The sequence below is a fragment of the Diaphorina citri genome, unplaced genomic scaffold (assembly GCF_000475195.1).
Source record: "Diaphorina citri unplaced genomic scaffold, Diaci psyllid genome assembly version 1.1 scaffold105, whole genome shotgun sequence".
NCBI classification, from domain to species: domain Eukaryota; kingdom Metazoa; phylum Arthropoda; class Insecta; order Hemiptera; family Psyllidae; genus Diaphorina; species Diaphorina citri.
In genome coordinates this window covers 37,046-52,166 of record NW_007377542.1, presented here as the reverse complement: position 1 = coordinate 52,166, position 15,121 = coordinate 37,046, and the positions used below count along the sequence as shown (strand labels likewise).

Here is a 15,121-nt window from a genome sequence, read left to right as displayed (position 1 = left end):
AGGTACAACTTCTACAGCTGCACGCTACCTAATATTTATTAATAATACGCACATACCTTTTCAATCTGTGTAGAGTTGGTAGGTACCAGAATATCTGATTGTTGAACACAGCCTGAACCTAATAATATCCATCCAATAATATCCATCCTTGGTATCACTAGATATAAGATTACGCACATACCTTTTCAATCTGTGTAGAGTTGGTAGGTACCAGAATATCTGATTGTTGAACACAGCCTGAACCTAAAAAATTGTTTTTTGTTGAAAAATATTCTGAAAAATTTGGTTTTGAAATTAGAAAAACTAGAGCCAGAAGTACAAGTAAGTATGTACATGTAGGTTTTTACCTACCGAGGTAAGTAATAAGTTTTTTCGGTGGATAATAATTTCTATGAATCTGTGATTAATATCATTGTTTAATTGAGAAATAGGTATTCTATGATAGTTATGATACCATGATCATAATTTTTTATCTTGATCAATTTAAATATGATCAAAAATCTTGACATGAAAAAATTGTTTTTTGTTGAAAAATATTCTGAAAAATTTGGTTTTGAAATTAGAAAAACTAGAGCCAGAAGTACAAGTAAGTATGTACATTGTACATGTAGGTTTTTACCTACCGAGGTAAGTAATAAGTTTTTTCGGTGGATAATAATGTCTATGAATCTGTGATTAATATCATTGTTTAATTGAGAAATAGGTATTCTACGATAGTTATGATACCAACATGATAAATAGAGAGTATGCTGTTTCTTGCTCACTTGTAATTATTTTTAATTTGAACAACGAATTAAAGTTACAAGTAGAGCCAAATAAAGTGGTAAAAACTGTGTTATTGCCAGGAAGAAAGATGATAAGTACTAATGATCTATGGGTACTTATAACTAGAACGCCTAAATAGAGGTAGTGAAATCTCAATTAAATTTTTTACTTGTACAACCTACGTCTTTTTCGTTAACTTTCTAAATGGGTAGTTACCCACTTGAATATTGTATCTACTGGTAAAACCTATAACTAACATTGAATCAGGAGGAAATAACTATATTAGTGGGTGGGTATAGATATTAATGTTGGTACATAGGTACTTATAGGTACAACTTATTGAGGCCGTTGAAGAGCTCCGACATGTGATAGAGCTTCAAATAGAAGAATTGGAAAAAGATGCTGTGATTGCTGTGAAATAGGTAACTTCACTAAATGGTATAATAACACGAAGAAATACACTTTTATTAAGTTGTAATTGGAGGAATTCATTTGCAAATTTGATTCCTCTGTGGAAAGACCTCAAGATTAACCAAATGAATACAATGCTGCCAAGCGTCCTTCGTGTGCTCCACAGATGTAATCAAACAACATTAGACATGGATATACACTTAACTCTTGAGGTATGAAGATTTAAGAATTTGATTCCTCTATGGAAAGACCTCAAGATTAACCAAATGAATACAATGCTGCCAAGCGTCCTTCGTGTGCTCCACAGATGTAATCAACAACATTAGACATGGATATACACTTAACTCTTGAGGTATGAAGATTTAAGAATAGGTAATAATGTCTAATACCACATCATCAAAACTGAGGAATATAAAACAATAATAAAGTAAATAAATACGAAGAAGAAACTTTGGTAAAACAATTATTAAAATCTGAATACGGGGTCGAGCTGGAGGAAGCTCACACAACTCACACTAGAATAGTTCACAAAGACTGGAATGACGTGACGTTATCCTATGGAGCAAGGAATATGAAAATTGAAAAGAACATTTGAAGAATCTAATCAATTACGTACATAGCTATACAATATAACCTCTTTGAAACTGGATATAACAGGGATTGTTACTTGCCTAATTTTGTTTGCCTGATATATTACTTTGATGTACAAATGATTGTACATGCTTTCAAAAAGGAGTGTGATGTGTGATCATCTGAACCTTCTAAAAGAGCAGATTCTTCATAAATAGGTAAGCCCCTAATTCCCTAGTCTCTATCTACCAAATAGATAAATATATAGTTAAATATTCATAAGTAGATACAACTTCTACAGCTGCACGCTACCTAATATTTATTAATAATACTTTTTTTATCTTGATCAATTTAAATATGATCAAAAATCTTGACATGAAAAAATTGTTTTTTGTTGAAAAATATTCTGAAAAAATTGGTTTGAAAATTTTGAAATTAGACAAACTCAAGTCAGAAGTACAAGTAAGTATGTACATTGTACATGTAGGTTTTTACCTACCAAGGTAAGTAATAAGTTTTTTCGGTGGATAATAATGTCTATGAATCTGTGATTAATATCATTGTTTAATTGAGAAATAGGTATTCTATGATAGTTATGATACCATCATCATAAATAGAGAGTATGTTGTTTCTTGCTCACTTGTAATTATTTTTAATTTGAACAACGAATTAAAGTTACAAGTAGAGCCAAATAAAGTGGTAAAAACCGTGTTATTGCCAGGAAGAAAGATGATAAGGACTAATGGTCTACAATACCTAGGTACATGGAGGTTTAGTAAAATCCTAATTAAATTCTTTTACTTGTACATCTTTTTCGTTAACTTTCTTTATGGGTAGGTACTTGAATATTGCAATGGTCACACCTACTAGCACTAAATCAGGAGGAAATACTAACTTGTAAAGTTTATATGTAACTTTCATCAAATATCTCGCTCGGTATAATTGTTTAACCTAGATTTGAAGCTAAATTAACAAAATAATAGCTTCATTAATATCAGTATACTGGCCACAGTATTAATATCTGTATAATATCAGTAGGTATAATATGTGTATCATTTGAACACCAGATCAACAATATCACTAACATGAACCTGATCACCCTGAGATTGTGATACAAGTCAGGTCATTATAATATCTGGTAGGTGTGTTTTTATATAAAGTAAGTTATTATAAAATTACTTCGAATAAATTCTCAATAGTTTTTTACACTAACTTGTGTGTTGGTACTTGGGTACAACATTTGTAAGCACACTATCCTTATTTTGGTGTGCTTTCGGCCAAAAAAGTTTCTCCAAGTCAATTCTATCAATGAAATGCACTACGTGCGTACAATGAGTGCACAAAGAGATCACCAAGATGGATAATTGGATAGTGAATAGATAGGTAAAGAATAATTTATCACTTTCAGGCTACAAAAAATGCATGTCTCAACACTTTCTAACATTTCCCTTGTATAGGGAAAGAAAAGACGAGCGTTGAAAATGAGACCTTTTAAACGAGGCTATTTGGCATCCGAACTGGTTGAATATTGATTGACAACTTTTCCCTGTCAGTCAATATGAGGTCCTTTATGTATTTTATCGGCTGTTCAATAGTCTCCTGTCGGAGGTGTAGTGGTCAAGACGGAGGACGTGGGCTCAATTCCTGTCGAGGTAGGTATCTAATTTTATCCTCAACATTGTTTGAGGATTTCACCATAATAATAGTAGTAGTCTACTGTTGGGGTAAATGAACTCTTTATTCTTATTTGAGCAGTATTCGGGCTCAGGATGGGACTCCCCATTCTAAACTGCCCTCTCACGTTGAGACGCAATTTTGCATAGTTTCCGCGAACCTCTAAAAGTTTAATATGCCCTACAACTTAAATTGACACTCGTTCGAGTAAAGGTACCATACCCTGCTTTACAAACCTACATTGAAGCACTAATGGCATTTCCTTAAGGCTAGTATTCAATTTTTCAGTGGAACATAAAGAATGACATTATTTATGTGGCGTTCATAAATTTCCAACCAAATGAGCATAATGTGTACTTAATTCTAATCATCAAGAACCTGAGCCAGCAGAATCCCCACAACTCCTACACGACCAAACGTTTTGAATAAAATAAAATAAATATTCATTTATTATAATTTCATTATGCTTAATCCGAGCAGTGGGCGCACCATATTGTCAACAGGTAGCAATAGAAATCTCTCCTCGAATGGCTAAAGTAGTATGGATTTATGGATTTTGACAAGGTTTTATCTTGTCCACTTCTTTTGTTATTTTTGTGTGTGAGTCACGGAGGGATTTATAAATCTTCCAGATACAAAAGTTTTCACTTCAACACTCTCAAGAGGTCTTGAGCTCTTGGGTATTAGAAATAATCATCTCCTCACACTCCTGGTAGGTACATAATCTTCCTTGGACTGTTGGACTTCTTAGTAATATGTTGACCACAGTTAGCTTTCAGATAAGTTTGTGCTTGGTACAAGTGTAAAATTGGCACGTCAAGAAGATTCAATCCTGAAAATTGCTGACAGTCAAATCTCTCGTCTCTTGTCAGATGGGCGAGAAGAGATTTCCTTCCCCTAAGGTGCTGGAACATTAGAATTAACATTTATGCTTTTATCAAAATTAGGAATAAATTTTAAATACGAAATTGTCAATGGTCAATACGAAATTAGGAATAAATTTTGATAAAAGCATAAATGCTTGTCCTATATGTCGTTCCCCGTATAATTTTGTCTTGGACTCGAACTATCAACCTTCAGATCTAGAGTCCACCGAGCTAACCAGTGTACCACTGAGGTTCGTTTGTCGACATGAAATCAGATGTTGACCACAGTTAGCTTTCAGATAAGTTTGTGCTTGGTACAAGTGTAAAATTGGCACGTCAAGAAGATTCGATCCTGAAAATTGCTGACAGTCAAATCTCTCGTCTCTTGTCAGATGGGCGAGAAGAGATTTCCTTCCCCTAAGGTGCTGGGTCAATACGAAATTAGGAATAAATTTTGATAAAAGCATAAATGCTTGTCCTATATGTCGTTCCCCGTATAATTTTGTCTTGGGATGTTGACCACAGTTAGCTTTCAGATAAGTTTGTGCTTGGTACAAGTGTAAAATTGGCACGTCAAGAAGATTCGATCCTGAAAATTGCGGACAGTCAAATCTCTCGTCTCTAGTCAGATGGGCGAGAAGAGATTTCCTTCCCCTAAGGTGCTGGGTCAATACGAAATTAGGAATAAATTTAGGATAAAAGCATAAATGCTTGTCCTATATGTCGTTCCCCGTATAATGTTGTCTTGGACTCGAACCATCAACCTCCAGATCTAGAGTCCACCGAGCTAACCAGTGTACCACTGAGGTTCGTTTGTCGACATGAAATCACCAGAGAGTCATCCGTTTTTTAATTAAAATATTGGTGATTTTTTTCCGTTGATTGTGCGAATCGAACCCGGAACCTTCTGCATAGCCAGCATAGCTCATCATTACCTACCGACTTTGCATTCATACATAAAATAATGAGAATGATTCGGGATCGAAAGAAACAAAGTTAGTTTATTTCTGGACATAATAATTCATCAGATGATTCGTAGCTACAATCACCAGGCTATCTTCAAACTTTTGAAAAGAAATATAACGTGGATTCTTACGTAGAGATGCGAAGAAATAAAACGAGTTATTATGTACATAGTGGTAACAAAAATATATGATTTGGAACTAAGCATGCCACTGCTGATTCTATACGACGAAGACCCGAAAATGAAGATCCCAAAGGTCAAAAATTATCATAATTATTTAGGTATCTACTTGTGTATGTTGAAAGTTTTTCATTTCTAGGATTTTTTCGAAGTCCGAAAGGAATCCTTTCATACCAAAACTGTTCTCGGGTCTTGAGCTCTTGGGTATTAGAAATAATCATCTCCTCACACTCCTGGTAGGTACATAATCTTCCTTGGACTGTTGGACTTCTTAGTGAAGATTTCTGTTCTCGGCAGAATATTTATTCGGCCACGTAACAAAATGACATAATCATATCAAATATTTTCCATGTTTTTAAATGTATGTCTACGGTTTTATAAATGTCTTTCTTAAAGCTGCCTTCTCCCACATGATGCAAACAGTGCCTACAGAAAACCATTAGGTTGACCTTGTCACCTTATTAGGGAGGCTTTTGCTCTTAATATCCCAACAACACATACAGAGACAACTTTGTTGAATAAATATAAAGACAAAACAGCTCCATAAAATGTAATGTGAGGTGTCTTGTCTAGTCGTAAGTTCCATGAAGCTTTATAATAACACTTTTGATGAATGTCTTGCTATTAATACGAGCAAGAGCGAGTGTTAATAAGATCAGCTAATGGCTTATAGTTAATAGCATTACTTTATAAAAGTATGTAAGCACTAGTAAATAAACATTAAATTTATTTATTCTAATAATGTCTCCAGGCTCGGCCTGTAAGGGATCTGATTGAGGTGGAGGCTTTTATAAAAGGTTTTTAATTAATAATGCCTTCATATTAAGTATCAGATTTATAGGCGGTTTTCAAACTGTAAGATAGGAAGGACTATCCGTTAAGGAATGTTCAATTTTCTTGATTGGAGCAATGTTCTAAGAATAATTTTCCAAAAAGGACTTGGTTCAAGATTTCCTAAAATTATCTTCTTTAGTGTATATTTATATATGTACCAAACTTGGATAACTAGATACCTAGGAAATTCAATTTTTTTGGCAATTAAACCAAATTCAGGTTGAATTTCATTACAAAAGTTGTTTAGTGGTGGACATGTATATCACTGATTGTAGCAACTGGGCCTGAGCTTTTCATACGAGTATATATCAACCAAGTGCCAGATCATGGTCATTTATTTATAAATGCTTGTCCTATATGTCGTTCCCCGTATAATTTTGTCTTGGACTCGAACCATCATCCTCCAGATCTAGAGTCCACCGAGCTAACCAGTGTACCACTGAGGTTCGTTTGTCGACATGAAATCACCAGAGAGTCATCCGTTTTTTAATTAAAATATTGGTGATTTTTTTCCGTTGATTGTGCGAATCGAACCCGGAACCTTCTGCATAGCCAGCATAGCTCATCATTACCTACCGACTTTGCGTTCATACATAAAATAATGAGAATGATTCGGGATCGAAAGAAACAAAGTTAGATATAATGAGGCGAACATCGTGGAGGAAAAAAAAACAAAGTCAAATTATTGTGATTCAGCCTCCCACCAGACAAAATTTATGAGGTGAAACCAATTTTAACTTACGCGAATATTAGGATCTTCTTCAGATATACCTACATCTGTGATTGTATCCTTGAGATCATCTTCAGTACTGGAGGGAGGATTAGTATTTGTAGGTAACTCTTCTTAGTTAGGTGAAGTAAGGAGAATCTATGTAGGTATCTAATGTTTCTTCTGGTAGGTAAGTACCTAAACCACTACTACTTTTTAGCGTAAAGAGAAGAATAGAGGTTTGATAGTAGTAGGTACCGAGAGAAAGAAAGAAGGCCAAATGTTTGCTACCTCTTACTTACTCGTACCCTGATAATAAATTAATATTGAAAATTAAATTTCAATATCTTTTATGTACCTATAGGTATTTTTCCCTGTAATTCTATACCAAAACTGGGAACTTTGCACGTAAAAAGTCTATAAATAATGGTAAGCTGTCTTCAATTCATGCCATGACCAAACATGATATATGAGTATTTGCTCCAAAACCAACATATCAGGATTATCAGGTGCATACCTACAGCTTTTTGGGTAATAGGCGTTTAACTAAAACTTGAAACAATAAATTTATCTTAGGTACTAACTTTGGCATTGACGAAACCATCTCAGAATTAAAATCCATTTTTAAGAGGTTTGATAAAGGGAGCTGTAACTTCTAAGGTCTCATCGTCCCGAAAGTGAGGAGAAAAGAAAGACAGGATAGGGAAAGCCAGCCGTTCCGAGAACGAACCTTTTCTTAAAAGTCCGCCCCGGTCGGAGATCGAATCCGCGACCCAGCGGTTACAAGGCAGAACTAGGCTGGCCATTACAATCAAAACATTCGCCTGTTTTCCCCGCCCTCCTCCACTCTGTGGAATTGAAATTCAGACTTCAGCATAACAGCGAGGTCATGCATATCTTGATATTCATGTTAATGTTCAACTTTATAAACATGATCATGTTTGATTAACATACCAAAATATTATGTACAGGATATCTCCTTGATACGTGGTTCAGTGCTCAAGTTGTCAAGACGCTCGTCTGGGAAATAGAAGAACGCGCGTTCGATCCCGGCCGAACGTGGATTTTCTGACTTTCTTTGAAGTTTTTCTGGCTTTCTTTTAAGTTTAGCCCCTTACGCCCGCGTTTCCACAAAGAGAATTCCTTGTTTGAGGACTCGGACGGGCCAAAAAAGCTCCAAGGGTTAATTGTACAGAGGTCCTTATTTGGTGGCACCCTGTAGGTATGTCAGAGTAATTGAAAGGTCATGCATATCTTGATATTCATGTTAATGTTCAACTTTATAAATATGATCATGTTTGATTAACATACCAAAATATTATGTACAGGGTATCTCCTTTTGATACGTGGTTCAGTGGTCAAGTTGTCAAGACGCTCGTCTGGGAAATAGAAGAACGCGCGTTCGATCCCGGCCGAACGTGGATTTTCTGACTTTCTTTGAAGTTCTTCCACCCAACCACTAATAAAAATCTCTAAGTGAGCCTTTAGCATAATATTTACTGTGAGCCTTTACCATATTTTACCAGGGAGGTCTAGTAATTGAAATACCTGAGCATACAAGGAGATGTGGAATAGGTCCAAGTCCAAGTAGTGTACTACATGCTACATGGTATTATACAACCCAAGAAGAGTTTTACGCTTTGTAAAAGTTAAATTGAAGAAAAAATTGATCATTGTGTTGACTTTTTTTTGGGAGATAGGTAATTTGCGTAAAAAGCATGGCTAGAATTATACCAATTACCAACATTGAACCAAAAAATTACATCAGGATTCGAGAGTTATCGCAAAGCTTGTGGAATTAATCACTATAATAAGTATCCTGTGCATATTTGCATCACTATAATAAGTATCCTTTGCATATTTGCAAAGTCCTAATTTTAAAATCAATCCCTTCTCAAGTAATTGAAATACCTGAGCATACAAGGAGATGTGGAATAGGTCCAAGTCCAAGTAGTGTACTACATGCTACATGGTATTATACAACCTAGAAGAGTTGTACGCTTTGTAAAAGTTAAAATGAAGAAAAAATTGATCATTGTGTTGACTTTTTTTTTAGGAGATAGGTAATTTGCGTATCTAATAAAGGTATAAAGAAATATAAAAAGTTAACTATGAAAAGCATGGTTAGAATTATACCAATTACCAACATTGAACCAAAAAAATACATCAGGATTCGGGAGTTATCGCAAAACTTGTGGAATTAATCACTATAATAAGTATCCTGTGCATATTTGCAAAGTCCTTATTTTAAAATCAATCCCTTCTCTTGAATGTTCAATTAGCAAAAAACCTGTTGATGAAAAGACATTTACAAAGGGAAAAAATGTCGAAGAGCTATTTAAGTGTTAGTGGAGACGACAAAAACTACTAATTTCTTGTAAGAAAGGAGAGAGAATCCATAACCATAACGTCTACAATACCAAATACTCCTCTTAAGAAATGCGACCAAGCTCAGTTTAGCAAAAAACCTGTTGATGAAAAGACATTTACAAAGGGAAAAAATGTCGAAGAGCTATTTAAGTGTTAGTGGAGACGACAAAACTAACCTCTAATTTCTTGTAAGAAAGGAGAGAGAATCCATAACGTCTACAATACCAAATACTCCTCTTAAGAAATTTAGCAAAAAACCTGTTGATGAAAAGACATTTACAAAGGGAAAAAATGTCGAAGAGCTATTTAAGTGTTAGTGGAGACGACAAAACTACCTCTAATTTCTTGTAAGAAAGGAGAGAGAATCCATAACGTCTACATTACCAAATAGGTACTCCTCTTAATAAATACGACCAAGCTCAGCCAAGTTTGAAGAAGAACCAGATCAAAGACGAACAAGAAGAAGTGAAAGAATTTATTTCGAAAATTATTAAATGGTTCGCCTGATCACACCCAGCCTCTTCTGTGCTTACTAAACAAATACCTACCTCAGCATAGTAAAAACCAATACTGTAATCACGGATTTAATCAATACCTTGTGTTTGTATACTTGTTTTTTTACTATAAATATTATTTTTTTGATCTCTCCTCAAAACATCAAATACTACGAAATGTTAAATACCTAACCTCGTAGTATAATAGGAGCACAGAATGTAACAGGGTCTGACGAGGGACATTTTGAGACGAGAACTTGGGCAGCTTAAGTGAGACATCCTGTCGTTTCATCCCTACCGTCAGTAACCGAGGGACTGCTCTGGAGGTAAGAGGCAGGGCCTCATCCAGACTATCCAGGCTTTTATCGAGGAGGGACCCAGAGTCCAAGCAGTGATAGAATAGAATATAACCTTATTTATCCTGCTGGGATAGTACTGGAAAGTCCCTTTACCCCGGGGAGGGGGGGATACTCCAAATTTTTGGAGTCTGGCCTACAGTAAAGGAGAAAAATCAAGCTCGAGGGGCGGACGCCCTAAATACGGCCCTGGTAAGAGGCGAACGAGATGAGAATTAATTGACGCTTGTTACACGCATTGTTGTAATCTCTGTACCATATGCACACATTGTATACTGGTGCAACAGACGAGTGCAGCGTCAATCAATTTGGGATTGTTTTAGAAACCCATTTATCAAAATATTCCCCGGGGGTGAAAAAATATAAGGTCATGCATATCTTGATATTCATGTTAATGTTCAACTTTATAAACATGATCATGTTTGATTAACATACCAAAATATTATGTACAGGATATCTCCTTGATACGTGGTTCAGTGCTCAAGTTGTCAAGACGCTCGTCTGGGAAATAGAAGAACGCGCGTTCGATCTCGGCCGAACGTGGATTTTCTGGCTTTCTTTCAAGTTTTTCTGGCTTTCTTTTAAGTTCTTCCTCCCAACCACTAATAAAAAGCTCTAAGTGAGCCTTTAGCATATTTACTGTGAGTCTTAACCATATTTTACCCAGGGAGGTCTTTAGGTGTTGTGGTTCTCGAGATGGAGCGATCAGTGTGTGAACTATGAAATGTGAACTGTGAATGGATCTCGTTCTTATAATATACAAAAGCTCTCACAATTGAAACCTAAACATCAATGTTTGCGGAAGCACTTATCAATTTACAACACGGAATAGTGAATGGTGTAAACACTTTAGATCCGGATTACAAATATCTATTCTATGGGATCTTTGGTGATGTATACAGGCACGAGCGTTGAAAATGAGACCTTTTAAACGAGGCTATTTGGCATCCGAACTGGTTGAATATTGATTGACAACTTTTCCCTGTCAGTCAGTATTAGGTCCTTTATGTCTTTTATCGGCTCTCCTGTCGGAGGTGTAGTGGTCAAGACGGAGGACGTGGGTTCAATTCCTGTCGAGGTATCTAATTTTATCCTCAATATTGTTTGAGGATTTCACCATAATAATATAGTCTACTATTGGGGTAAATTGACTCTTTATTCTTATTTGAGCAGTATACGGGCTCAAGATGGGACTCCCCATTCTAAACTGCACTCCCAACTTGAGACGCAATTTTGCATAGTTTCCGCGAATAGTTTTTTACGAGCGTTGAAAATGAGACCTTTTAAACGAGGCTATTTGGCATCCGAACTGGTTGAATATTGATTGACAACTTTTCCCTATCAGTCAATATTAGGTCCTTTATGTCTTTTATCGGCTGTTCAATAGTCTCCTGTCGGAGGTGTAGTGGTCAAGACGGAGGACGTGGGTTCAATTCCTATCGAGGTATTTAATTTTATCCTCAATATTGTTTGAGGATTTCACCATAATAATAGTAGTAGTCTACTGTTGGGGTAAATTAACTCTTTATTCTTATTTGAGCAGTATACGGGCTCAAGATGGGACTCCCCATTCTAAATTGCACTTCCACCTTGAGACGCAATTTTGCAGAGTTTCCGAGAACCTCTAAAAGTTTAAAATGCCCTACAACTTAAATAGATACTCGTTTGAGTAAAGGTACCATACCCTGTTTTACAAACCTACATTGAAACACTAATGGCGTTTCCTTAAGGCTAGTATTCAATTTTTCAGTGGAACATAAAGAATGACATTATTTATGTGGCGTTCATAAATTTCCAACCAAATGAGCATAATGTGTACTTAATTCTAATCATCAAGAACCTGAGACCAGCAGAATCCCCACAACTCCTACACGACCAAATATGCTTTTCCTACCCTGCCTAGTTCATGAATTCAATTTGGCCATCCTGAAAACAGTATCCTGTTTGGATATGCCATTGGCATCCAAAAGATATAGGTAGATCCGACCAGATTCTCTAGTAAAGAAAATTCGCTCAGGTAGTTTTATGCTGCAGTCTTCCAAAGTTAGTCGAAATAGTATTCCTAGAAAGAAGGAAGGACTTCAATTCACCAGTTTTGTTCAAACAATCATTTGACCTTTGAATTGATCCTGTGATTCTTCCAAGTTGTCCTGCCTGAATATGCTGAATCTCATAAAATCATTTCCCGCACAGAATGTAACAGGGTCTGACGAGGGACATTTTGAGACGAGAACTTGGGCAGCTTAAGTGAGACATCCTGTCGTTTCATCCCTACATACCGTCAGTAACCGAGGTTGTAGTATGCTTTTCCTACCCTGCCTAGTTCATGAATTCAATTTGGCCATCCTGAAAACAGTATCCTGTTTGGATATGCCATTGGCATCCAAAACATATAGGTAGATCCGACCAGATTCTCTAGTAAAGAAAATTCGCTAAGGTAGTTTTATGCTGCAGTCTTCCGAAGTTAGTCGAAGTAGTATTCCTAGAAAGAAGGAAGGACTACAATTCACCAGTTTTGTTCAAACAATCATTTGACCTTTGAATTGATCCTGTGATTCTTCTAAGTTGTCCTGCCTGAATATGCTGAATCTCAATAAATCAATTATATCAATTTGGCCATCCTGAAAACAGTATCCTGTTTGGATATGCCATTGGCATCCAAAACATATAGGTAGATCCGACCAGATTCTCTAGTGAAGAAAATTCGCTAGTTTTATGCTGCAGTCTTCCGAAGTTAGTCAAAGTAGTATTCCTAGAAAGAAGGAAGGACTACAATTCACAATAATTGTGAATTATTCACCAGTTTTGTTCAAACAATCATTTGACCGTTGAATTGATCCTGTGATTCTTCTAAGTTGTCCTGCCTGAATATGCTGAATCTCATTAAATCAATTCTAGTATAAAAGGCACTTGTTCACTAAAGGACTTACACAAGAGTATCTCGTTTGTAAGACCCAGTATAAGAAGTGCCCGCGAGGCTCTTATTTGATGATGGTCATTCTTTTGGACTTAAAAACTCGTCGGTAAAATCTTTTTAAAGTCAAGCTTCATCATAACCAGTATTATTCAAAATAAAATATGGGGTGGCTCATTGGAAAGGTTCCGATTCAAGTCAAGAGAAAGAGAAAGGAACTTTTCTCCATAGGAAACTCAAATCCTCAAACAAAGTTCAGGCGAGGTGCTTGGTTTGTTTGACAAGTGGTCTGTTCCAAGAACGAATCCGTACACACTTTTTCACCCTGCGCAGAAAATATTGGCAAACGAGTTGTTCGTAGAATAGGGCACCGGTTTGTCGACTCGTCGGTAAAATCTTTTTAAAGTCAAGCTTCATCATAACCAGTATTATTCAAAATAAAATATGGGGTGGCTCATTGGAAAGGTTCAGATTCAAGTCAAGAGAAGAGAAAGGAACTTTTCTCCATAGGAAACTCAAATCCTCGAACAAAATTCAGGCGAGGTGCTTGGTTTGTTTGACAAGTGGTCTGTTCCAAGAACGAATCCGCACAGACTTTTTCACCCTGCGCAGAAAATATTGTCAAACGAGTCGTTTTCAGTGCTTCCAATGCGGTTTGTCGTTTTCAGTGCTTCCAATAATAAATTCTTCTAGTGTCTGCTTTTCACTTTTTCCCTCAAAAAATTGAAATGTCAGAAGTTAACCTCATCTTGAATTATTCAAGTCGTCATATGCCAAGTCTTTCTATTCAAAATGTTCCAAAAGATCTTAAGTTAGGTATCAACAGCTAACGCATCAAACTGGGTGCTTGGTTTGTTTGACAAGTGGTCTGTTCCAAGAACGAATCCGCACAGACTTTTTCACCCTGCGCAGAAAATATTGTCAAACGAGTTGTTCGTAGAATAGGGCCCTGGTTCGTCGTTTTCAGTGCGTCCAATAATAAATTCTTCTAGTGTCTGCTTTTCACTTTTTCCCTCAAAAAATTGAAATGTCAGAAGTCCTCAGTAACCTCATCTTGAATTATTCAAGTCGTCAGATGCCAAGTCTTTCTTTTCAAAATGTTCCAAAAGATCTAAAGTTAGCTATCAACAGCTAACGCATCAAACTGGATAATATGCTCGTGCTATCAGCACTCGACATTGAAATTCAATTAATCCCAGTGGAATGCAGTCACCCTGTACACACTAAAGCTATTTTGATTGGTGCATGGTGTACATTTAATTTATTAAAATAAATATGTTTTTCAAAATTAAGAATATAATAACAAACTATAAGGTGTTTAAGGCGAGAAAATAAACACAGAGTACGGTAATCGAACTGGCACGTTAAAGTAATAATGATTGCCTGGAGGCAAATCTCATGTTTGAGTTTTGCCGAATCTCTTCGGAGGCTGGCATGAATAAAATTTTATACTTAGTAATTTCTAATTTCTAGTTAGCCGAGCTGGTTTGTGTAGAACGCTAAGATGGATATGAAACGAGCTTATTTCTGGACATAATAATTCATCAGATGATTCGTAGCTACAATCACCAGGCTATCTGCAAACTTTTGAAAAGAAATATAACGTGGAATCTTACGTAGAGATGCAAAGAAATAAAACAAGTTATTATGTACATAGTGGTAACAAAATTATATGATTTGGAATTAAGCATGCCACTGCTAATTCTATACGACGAAGACCCGAAAATGAAGATCCCAAAGGTCAAAAATTATCATTTTCCCATTTCTAGGATTTTTTCGAAGTCCGAAAGGAATGCTTTCATACCAAAACTGTTCTCCTTATTTCTGGACATAATAATTCATCAGATGATTCGTAGCTACAATCACCAGGCTATCTTCAAACTTTTGAAAAGAAATATAACGTGGAATCTTACGTAGAGATGCGAAGAAATAAAACAAGTTATTATGTACATAGTGGTAACAAAATTATATGATTTGGAATTAAGCATGCCACTGCTGATTCTATACGACGAAG

At 36.0% G+C, this 15,121-nt stretch overlaps 1 protein-coding gene across 1 annotated transcript in view; it reads right to left on the bottom strand.

The window, feature by feature from the left end:
* LOC103524559 (fork head domain-containing protein FD4-like) overlaps nt 1–15,121 on the bottom strand; it is a 58,640-nt gene that overhangs the window by 33,727 nt on the left and 9,792 nt on the right. The window lies entirely within an intron of this gene.